Genomic DNA, 10,617 nt, shown 5'->3' on the forward strand with positions numbered 1-10,617 from the left:
GGTTTTATTTAATGGGTGCCCTTCAGGGACTCCATCTTGTCTGAATGATGTTTATGGACATTAGAAAATTTACAAAAAGATGGGAAAACTCAAAACCAATGAGACTACATGAAAGTAAAACCAATGAGATTAACTAATAGAAATCATGACTGTCCTATGGACAAGAATGACCAAAAATAGGGCTGGGAAGGTGGCTCAGTGGTAGAGCGCTTGCCTTGCATGCATGAGGCTCTGGGTTCGATTCCTCAGCACCACATAAGCAAAAAGAAAAAAGCCGGAAGTGGCACTGTGGCTCAAGTGCTAGAGCGCTAGCCTTGAGCTGAAGAGCTGAGGGACAGCACCCAGACCCAGAGTTCAGGCCCCACAACCGTACCCTCTCCCCCCCCAAAAAAAATGATCAAAAATATCCACATGTGAGCTAACACCATTTCCTTGAAAATTCTATAGAATAACCCTAATTGAGCTTCAATACTTAGGCTCCCTGCTCCATCCCTTAAGCATTACAAACTAGAGGAGGAATGGGAACTACATGAACAGCTTTGCTCCCCGTCTAGACCTTTAGCCTGTGAGATTTCCTGAACTGACCTGCTTAAAGAAATAGTTGCTTCACTGCTTAAATAAATGTCATCCACACCCAGGGTTCTGCACCCACCACTCCGGGGAAGGAAGGTAGTCAGAGACAAATCAGCTAACATGTGAAGTTTATCAATGGTGGAAGCTCCCAGGATGACCCAGAGGGTCTTCTTCTAGGAGAGAAAATAAGATTTTCATCGACAGATTCGATCCCAGCTACCTCTAGGGTCTTCTAACTGTGTTGCAGCCCCATGATGTCCAGGGAAGTTCACACTTCCCTCCCTGCACAGCACATATCAGACTACAGCCTTCATGATGGGTCCCTATCCGAATCTCAACCTCGCAGCTGCATCTCCCGGCCACCCTAATCTATGGCTATGATTTGAGAAGCTTCAGTTCTGTCTCTGTTACTGATTATGCCCCTGTGCTTTCGATGGTGGGGGTCCTTTCCTGAATGCATCTCTTCTGTCCCCGACATTGATCCCTATGACGTAAGTTCCTTATGTATAGATATGGACTTAGCTTTCCTGACCCAATTAAAATCAGGTGGAGAATCTGACCAATTTTGACTTCTGAAACCCATCAGACAAACAATTCAGGGACTCTATGCAAGAGTAAAAGCCTTACATTTGGGAAGCATGTTTGCAGCTAGCAGGAATGTTTGTTAAATCCTTGCAAATGAATTAGTAAAGTACTATAAACTCTTTTTTTTCTTTTCTGGAGGTACTACTAGGAAGTGAATTCAGCCTCATGCTTCATAGGCACTCTACCACTTGAGCCATGCCCCCAGCCACTTTTTCTTTCTGTTTTATTTTTAGATAAAGTCTCTCCCTCTCACTCAAGGATGTTCTCAAACTGAAATCCTCCCACCTCACCTCCCAAGAAGCTGGGAGTTTTATGTTGAGATGGAGTCTCACTAATGTGTTGCCCATGCTGGCCTTGAACTGTCTGCCCATCCTCCTATCTCTGCCCTCCCAAGTAGATGAGATTGCAGGCATGCGCACTATGCCTAACCCAAAATACTTAAAACTTTACATGTAAATCTCTGTTGAAACTTTTTAGAAAATGTGCTATAAATGAATGAGATGATGAGCAAGAAGGAGTAAAGGAAACTGCATTTAAAGAGAGAAGAGACTGTGACTCCAAGTGAGTAAGATTTTTTTAACCCTGGAAAGGCATTTTCTTCTTTTAAAGCTCAGGTGGGCTAAGCTGTTTTATATTGCTGAGTTTAACTACTCAGAATAAAATACTCGTCAATACAGCTTGAGTACTTTGGCCATCCTCTATTTTATCTGGTAATTACTTTATCAGAAAGAAAAAAAACACTACACACAGACACATAGACACACACACACACACACACACACACACACACACAGCACCAGAGGTGAACTCTAATTGCTTGAAGCTAATCAGCACTTTGCTGTCTTTCAGCAACTCTGATTGGTTTAGGGATGACCTAAACGGTTGGAACGCATGAATCTACAAGAGATGGAAAGAGCTGCTTTGGTTTCTAAGAGAGATATTTTTGTTTTGTTGTTGTGATTTATTTGGTTTTGTTTGATTATTTGGTTTTATACAACAGTGTCACTATGTAACCCAGACTGGCTGGGATTTTATGCAGCCCAGGCTAGACTCAAACTCTCCATCCTCCTGCTTCAGCTGCTCAGGTGCTGGGATTACAGATGTGCTCTACTACATCTGGTCTAAGACAGATACTTCTTTACTCTTCAGTGACTGCTACTTAAAGTTGGGCTCTCTGCTTGTACAATAGAAGCAAAGAAGCACAGAGCCCTAGAAACTGCTAGCAGCAGTCTCGTGATCAAGACCATAGAGAACAGGCACTCTGGAAACAGAAAAGAAACAAAGGATGGCATCAGTGAACCACTGGCCCAAACTTGACCTACCTCTGTGACTTCTCACTTACAGGAGCTGGTAAATACCTTATTGTTTTAGCCAGTTTGAGGTGGTTTTCCGTTACTTTCCCCTGACTAAAATCAAATTCACTGAAATGACCAAGGCAGAATTTCAGTAAGTTGTTATATACTTATTGAGCAAAGATTTCAACACATCAAGGTGAAGAAGCCTGCCAAGAACTTTCATTGCAGCAAAAGGAGAATGCAAAAGCCTTTTCTCTCTCCAGATGATGCTCTGACCTCTGGCTGGATTAGCCTCCTTGAGTTCATTCATCTGAGTGAGTTCACTGCATGCTAACTATGTGCCTACTAGTGCCTACAGGATGAACTAAAACACTATCCCTACTCTCCAGCAACTCACAAGTAACTACAGAATGTATGAAAGCAAGGACTTAGGAATCTTGTAATGAAAGGCCTATCCCAGTGGCTCTTACCTATAATCCCAGTTACTCAGGAACAAAGATTAGGAGAGCCAACGTTTGAGCAAGATCAACATTAAGAAAAAAAATGAACAAGACTATCTCAATCAGTAAGCCCAGGATACTAATATACACCTCTGAGCTGAGCAACATGAGAGACATAGGTAAGAGAATCATAGGCTGAAGCCAGCTTGGGCAAAAACAAGAGATTATACCTGAAAAAGTAACTAACATAAAAAAGGGCTAGAAGCATGGCTCAAATGGTAGGGTATATGCCTAGCAAATGTGAGTCCCCAAGTTCCAACTCTAGTCCTGCCAATAATAATAATAAAATAATAAATAAAAATGTATGTCAAGGTATTAATGTAGTGAATTTTCCTCCAAATTTTTCATAATTTATGCCATATTACTTTTCATTTTGTAATTGTAACTTTGATTTAAAATCACAATAAAAACCAGAGATGTAGGTGGATGCCAGTGGCTCATACCTGTAATCCTAGCTACTTAAGAGGGTGAAATCTGACAACCATGGTTTGAAGCCAGCCCTGGCAGAAAAGTCCATTAGACTCTTATCTCCAGTTAACCACTAAAAAAAAAGTAGGAAGTATATAGCTGAGGCTCAAGTGATAAAGCACCAGCCTTGAGGGAAAAAAAAAACAGAAAAAAGAAAAGAAAAAGCTGTATTAATACTGTCATAAAGTGGTATGAAATATAATAAAATATTACTATGAACAATGTATACAGCACAAAACCTCATGCATACAATATTTTTCAAATTACAATAGCAAACGTATACTAGGCATCTACCATCTACAATGTACTAGCATGTGTTAAGCACTTCGGATATATTATATCTAACACAAATTATTCTTCTCAGTTTACATGAATGGACACCAGTACATAAAGAATCAGTGAGGAATCATTATCACCTCTGAGGCAGATGCTGTGTGATCAGAAAGCCTGTCAGGCCACTGAAAGCCTTCACACAGTGTGGAAAGCAGGATGGGGGTTCCCAAAGTTGTCGTCTATGTCCTAGTGGCCAGAACTTCTACATGGGTTGGATAACACAGAATGAGGCTGCTTTTCATTTAGACTTGAGAAAGCAAGTGGGCCAAATGGAATCCCAGCCCTTGAAAGGAGGAGGTAGAAGAACCACTATATGCAAAAGTATTCGCGCAAAGTTGGTAGTTTCAAGGGAAATCTCAAATAGTGTAACGCCTTAGAAAGACAAAAATCAAAGTTCAGCAAAATAAAACACCAGGAAGCAGGTACTCAAAAGAGGTGGAGTGGGGTCAAGAGAAAAGGTATAGACGAACGAAAAGAAGAGGAGGAAAATGCAAACAAGGATCCAAGGGATAGCCTACAAAATCAAGAAGAGAGAAGATGAGGTAGGAAAGGGATGGGTGAGAAGGTTGAAGGGGTGACGTTGATGAAGATATATTCATAACCTGCTTTGTTAAATGGCAATGCCTTTGCACAGCTACTTACAGATAATAATTTAATTTAATTTGAAAAAGAAATTACTCTAAAACTGCGAGAAAGTAAGCAGCTACTTGGACTTGCTCTGTTCTGAGTAAAGCTAGAGGAGAGGACAACATAAAGCTGACCTCACAGCATGGGAGCCTGGTGGACCTGGCCTGAAAACTTCAATGCTCCATTGGTTTTTTTACCTGACAGAAGAACAGGAGAAAGACATATTCGGCCCAGGGGACGCATTCCTCCCCTGGAGAAAGACATATTCGGCCCAGGGGATGCATTCCTCCCCTGCATTGAGAAACACAGCCACACCCTCATTCAGCTGGAGCCCTGCTTCACAGCCACAGGCCACACTCAAGTCACTGTGGTGGGTCCACCGAAGGCCAGGCAGTGGCTCAGGAACATGGTTCAGTATTTGGGGCACCTGGATGCTCGTTGTCAAGCCCAAGATTTGGAAATGCTGCAGCATGTCCGGAGCCAGCCCCTCACCAAGGAGGACTTGGCCTTTTCTTTCATTGCTTGTCCTGACACTGTGCTCCAGCTATCTTAGCAACCATTATGAGTGATCCCTTCTCTCAGGCTTCCTTAAGAAGAGGGATTGATGCTCCTAGGGTTCCCTGGAGTTAATTTTGTCATAAAGACTAACTTCCCTGGGAGGCTTAGAAAGACAAGGAAGGTATGGTGCAGGTTGGAATTTGTGGCCAGCCCCTCAGGGCTTCTAGGCATATGTCTGAGGGATGTCTCTTAAATATAAGGATGTGTTCTCATCTAAAAACTTATTATTGAATAATGATATGTCATGTAAAAAAAACCTGCGAGAAAGTGAGAAAAGAGGTGACATTGTCCAAAAAGAAATATACTTTTTACCTGACTTAAGTAACTATAACCCCTTTGTACATCACCTTGATAACAATATTAAATGCAAAAAGGAAAAGACTATAACTACAAAAAAGGGAGGGACACCCATGGTATAACCCCTGCTTTCACTGTATTTGATGTCAGTATAATTTGTGGAGGGGAAGGGAAAAAAACAAATCATTTAAATAGGGATACAGGTGGATCCATTGCAACAATGAGATGTACAAGTCGTTATGTCGAAAACAAACTTTACAACTTTAGTGGGGGGGGGAGGATTGGTGGGGGAGGGCAGGGGGAGGATGGGAAGGGATGGGAAGGGGAAACAAAGGAGGAGGCTACAATGCTTGATAAGAAATGTACTCATTATCTTGCCCATGTAATTGTAACCCCTCTGTACAGTATTTTCACAATTAAAAAAAAAGAAAAGAAAAAAAGGGAGGGAGGGAGGGAGGGAGGGAGGGAGGGAGGGAAGGAGGGAAGGAAGGAAGGAAGGAAGGAAGGAAGGAAGGAAGGAAGGAAGGAAGGAAGGAAGAAAGGAAGGAAGGAATCAGATCTGATGACAGAAGCAGAAGTTAGGGTGATAATACCATAAAAGAATCGCAGCCGCAGCTGGTCTGGAAGACGAAGGACCATAAGCCAGGACAGGGTAGCTTCTAGAAGCTAGAAAAACAAGAAAACACATTCTCTTCTCCGGCCTTTGAAAGAGTAGCCAGCTGGCACTGTGGTTCTAACTGGATGACATTGTGTTTGGCCTTCTAATTTCCAGGACAGAAAAGTAATGAATGTACTATGTCTTAAGCCACTAAATCTGTGGCAATTTGTTAAAGTAACAGTGAGAAATTAATATACAGATTAGGCATTTTCACAACACATATTACAGAGGAGGAAAAATAATTTTCCCCTGCCCACCTTATGACCATTAGTGGGATGGTCTCCAGAAACAAAAGGTAGTTATTGAGAGAAAAACAAAACAGAGGTTTATTAACAACTATATTTCATATATATCATGGGACACATTCAAGTAGCCAGTAATTCACAAAGGAATTTTAAAATCCAGCTCATAAAACATACCCAACCCTCCCCCCAAAAAACCAGAAAAGTTTTAGAGACAAAGGAAAAGGACACTGAGTCTCTAGAGACAGGATCTAAATGGTAGATGAAGGCGCGAGAGTAAAGCTGGTGTCTGTGCTGGTGCCACTGGTATGGCGGTCTTCAGTGACTAAGCCCTTTTTCAACTTCTGTTCTTCTTTTAGCGAAGAAGCTGGGAGGACAAGAAGCCTTTCCTATGTGACTTCCTTCCCTTTGTCCTCAGCTCAGAATAACTTACTGGACAAAGATGCATACTGAGAGTGGCAGGTTCTGATCTCCTTCAGCAGGGAAAAGGGGAATAAAGTAGCGGTTCCCAAGACACAGCTGGTGCAGACCAGAACGTTTTCTGCTTTCCTCCACTGTAAACTGGAGACACGGAAGTGGAAAGACAAGGAGAGGGAGGGAGGGGGCTAGAGAGAGAAAGAGGGAGGGGAGAGAGAGAAAGAGAGAGAGAGATTTAAAAGAAGCTACTACCTGAGAGTCTCTGGTTTCTTTTTCACAAACTTCCAAGGGCGGCTAGGGAAGAGCAGGTGTTTGTAAACACTAAGAATGTTAAATAATTTAAACATCATCAGTGTAATTTGCTAAAGAAAATAATGCGCTGTTTAAAAAGAAGGAACTACAAAACTTAAGAAATTCCTCTCCAGGCATCAGTGGCTCATACCTACAATCCTAGCTACTCAGCAAAATGAGATCTGAGGATAGTGGTTCAAAGCCAGGCTGGGCAAGAAAAGCTGTGAGACAAATACCTCCAATGAAACAGAAAGGAAAAATCAAACAGGGTGGACCTGTGGCTCAAGCGGTAGAATGCCAGCCTTGAGTGAAAAAGATGAGGGGTAGCACAGAACAAAAAAGAAAAAGAAACGAAGGAAGGAAGAAACGAAGGAAGGAAGGAAGGAAGGAACAAAGGAAGGAAGGAAGGAAGGAAGGAATTCCTCATTCTAGAAGCCATTCTGGAGTTCTCTCTGTCTCGGTCTCTGTCCCGGTCTTCCTGTCTCTGTCTGTCACTCCTCTATCTTCCTCTGTCTCTCTCTGTCTCTCTCTGTCTCTCTGTCTCTGTCTCTGTCTCTGTCTCTCTCTCTCTCTCTCTCTCTCACACACACACACACACACACACACACACAATGCAGGGATCAAGTTAAAGAAGAAAAATACTCAAACAAAAAGAGGACCAGAAACAGATTGGTTTATGTTCATGTTGTCAAGCAAATAATTGGCCCTACCTGTCACATAGGTTTTGTCTCAAGACGTATGTGTTTTAAATATATATGTATGTATGTACATATATGTGTATGTGTGTATACACATATGTACACACACACATATACATCAGTTTCCTCTGGGGCTTTGATTCAGATCTGCATATCAAGGTTTTACTCCTTTCCCCTGGTGACCCATTTGTCTGAGGGAGGCATTCAATTAGCCTGCCAGAGCAAATTGATTCAGTATTGACCAGCAAAGTCTTCTCACTTGAAAGACAGATTATGCAGAGGTGAGGTGTCACTGCCAGTAGTCAATACTCCAAGTGCAAGGGTCCAGATGATTCAGGAATATGAAATGAGCAAGGGTCCTCCCCAGGCACCTGGAGCACAAGGGCTTCCTCCCTTGCAGAATAAATAGCCTAGGAGGGAAATGTACTTCAGTCAAATCAGGAAACTCATTCCTATTCTCTGCTAGTAGAAAATGGGGATAGAGGAACGAGGCCATGGTTTCTTGGCTTCCAGAACCATCACTGGGCTTGAAAGCTTCAGATGCCTCATCTCTCCAGGTCACTGCTCCTCAGAGAAATGCCCCTGCTCTCTTCTAATGCCCTGTACCCCACTTCCTTCCTGCACCCCGCTTCTCCCTCTCTGGTCTGCAACACCTGAGTTTATCAAATTCATCAACACTCTGTCTTCACATCCTCACATACTACATCTATCTTGATAAGCAAAAGCTAAACACAGACAGGCAGCAGTGGTTCACTCTTTGTAATCCCAGCCACTCAGGGGCCTTAAATCTGAGGAGCAAGGTTCAAAGCCAGATAGGCAAATATCTCCAAATATCTCACCACTGAAAAGCCCAAAGTGGAGCTGTGGCTCAAGTGATGGGGCACAAGCACTAGAGCTCCAGCCTTGAGGGAAAAAGCTAAGGGACAGCACCCAGGCACTGAGTTCAATTCCTAAGACCAGCACAACAACAACAATAACAAAAAAGATAAATACTTGCTAATTTTAGACAAGAAGTTGAGTCCCCTATATTTACAGCATCAGAAAGTCCAGTATTCCCAATGGGAGTGACAGAACTACTAATAAATTATAACTGTGTTATAGTTAATGTTTACTTACTGATATTTAGATTAAAGGAAAGGAAAGATGCGGGCCTGTGGTATCCAACACTGGCATTTAATCATTGTTATTTTTCAAATGATTACTTTGATTTGTTGGTATGTTTGACAACCTTGAATACTTGACAGAATAAATCAAACTTTCCTAAAAGCCTTCCCTAGATCATCCCAAGAACCCACAATGAATAAGACTGTCCTTCATCCAGCTTGAAAAAGCATAAAATAAGCTCCATTAAAATAATTAGGACCCCCACCACCAATGGTAAGGTTTAGTCTCCACATATTTACAGCATTTCATTTTTATTTATATCTTCACACTGTTTGAACAGGGTGACCCTTTTGATTGTGTAGCACACACATCATTTAAGACATGTAGAAGCTGAGATCCATTTTCATTTACTTGCAGAAAATGAAGCCCATGCCGGCTACTTGCAGAAAGAATAGTGAGGTTCAAGCCAGTCTGCATAATCCCAGGTAAAGGCATAGGGAAGCTTCATCTCTGATATGCAAACCACAGAGAAAAGCTGTATACATTACTAACCAGTCCCTCCTAGTCCCAAGGACCCAAGGATATAGCTGTAAGTGCACACATGGTTCCTGTCTGGTAGCTCATGGTTGTAATCCTAGCTACTCAAGAGGCTGAGATCTGAGGGGAGGTGGTCAGAAGATCGCTAGCTCAGGCAGAAAAGTCTGCAAGACTCAGTTGTCAATTAACCAGCAAAAGTCTGATAGAGCACCTGCCGTGAGCAAGCAAACTGAGCACAAGCAAGAGACCCTAAGTTCAAGCCCCAGGATTTTTTTTTTCAGAAAAGTAAATAAAGGAGTGAGTAAGAACACAGTGTAATGAACCCATCCAAAGATGGATGATCATTTGCAAAACTGTTTGGATACAGTCCCTCTAACACATATGTGCACAATTCCTCAGTTAACAAAATACAGCTCTAGCTCCTTCTGCTTTCATTTGGAATAAAATGTCACATAAAATGAAAAGCCCTATCTTTAACACTATCCAAAACGATGCTTCTCCCAAAACACTTCTTTTACTTATTCTTTCCAGTGACATTTCAGTAGTTCTCTGGTGTCTAAAGGGAAAAGCATTCTAGTATGAACTAAAAGTGGGTAAAGCCATCCAAGACAGAAAAGGCTGTCTCCAATTAATAGCAAAATGCCACACTGCAAGTGTGGCCTAAGTGGTAAAGCACCATTCATGAACAGGCAGGCTTAGTGAGCAGGAGGTCCTGAGTGAAAGCATCAATACTTGAATGTACCATGCATGTGCATGAGTACGCCTGCTGTACAGGGGTGTGTGTACACACACACACACACACACACACACATACACACACACAGATAACAGGAGAGATTTTTCTCAAAAAATCATTTTCTTCTTCTAACCATATCCTTCTTTCTATTTCTTTCTTTCTTTCTTTCCTTCTTCCTTTCATATTTATATATTTACCTTGTCCTAGGGTTTGAATTCAGAGCCTAAAGTTTACTCAGCTTGTTCACTAAACTAAGCCCTGCCTCCAATCCAGCATTTTGTTCTCTTAGTTGGAGATGGAGCATCATGGTCTTTTCTGCTGGCTTCGAACTTCAATTCTCCCCAGGTCTCAGGCTGCTCAGTAATTAGGATTACAGGGCATGAGCCAGTGGCACCTGGTTCTAACCATAACTTACTTTCAAATCTTTTTAAGTGGGAAGTTGATCCATGCATATTAAAATGACAAAGAAGAAGATTACATTTCAAAAGAACACAGAAAACTCTACAAAATGAAAATGAAAAAGTAAGCATGGCTCTGTACAACCTCTTTACAATCAAATAAAATTTTTAAAAAATGGAAGAAAGTAAACATACCTACATTTCTATTGTTACTATGAAAAATCAGGCATACCAGTTTAAGAAGTTCATAAAAGACCGTCCTATACAAAGATAACACGATGTTTATTTTTGTGTGGAAGC

General features: G+C 41.7%; 1 pseudogene; it reads left to right on the top strand.

Moving 5' to 3' along the window:
• Nucleotides 1-4,523: 4,523 nt before the first annotated feature.
• Nucleotides 4,524-4,934, top strand: LOC105988481 (annotated as a pseudogene).
• The last annotated feature ends 5,683 nt before the right edge of the window (nt 4,935-10,617 follow it).

Source organism: Dipodomys ordii, unplaced genomic scaffold, assembly GCF_000151885.1.
Source record: "Dipodomys ordii isolate 6190 unplaced genomic scaffold, Dord_2.0 Scaffold49, whole genome shotgun sequence".
NCBI lineage: Eukaryota > Metazoa > Chordata > Mammalia > Rodentia > Heteromyidae > Dipodomys > Dipodomys ordii.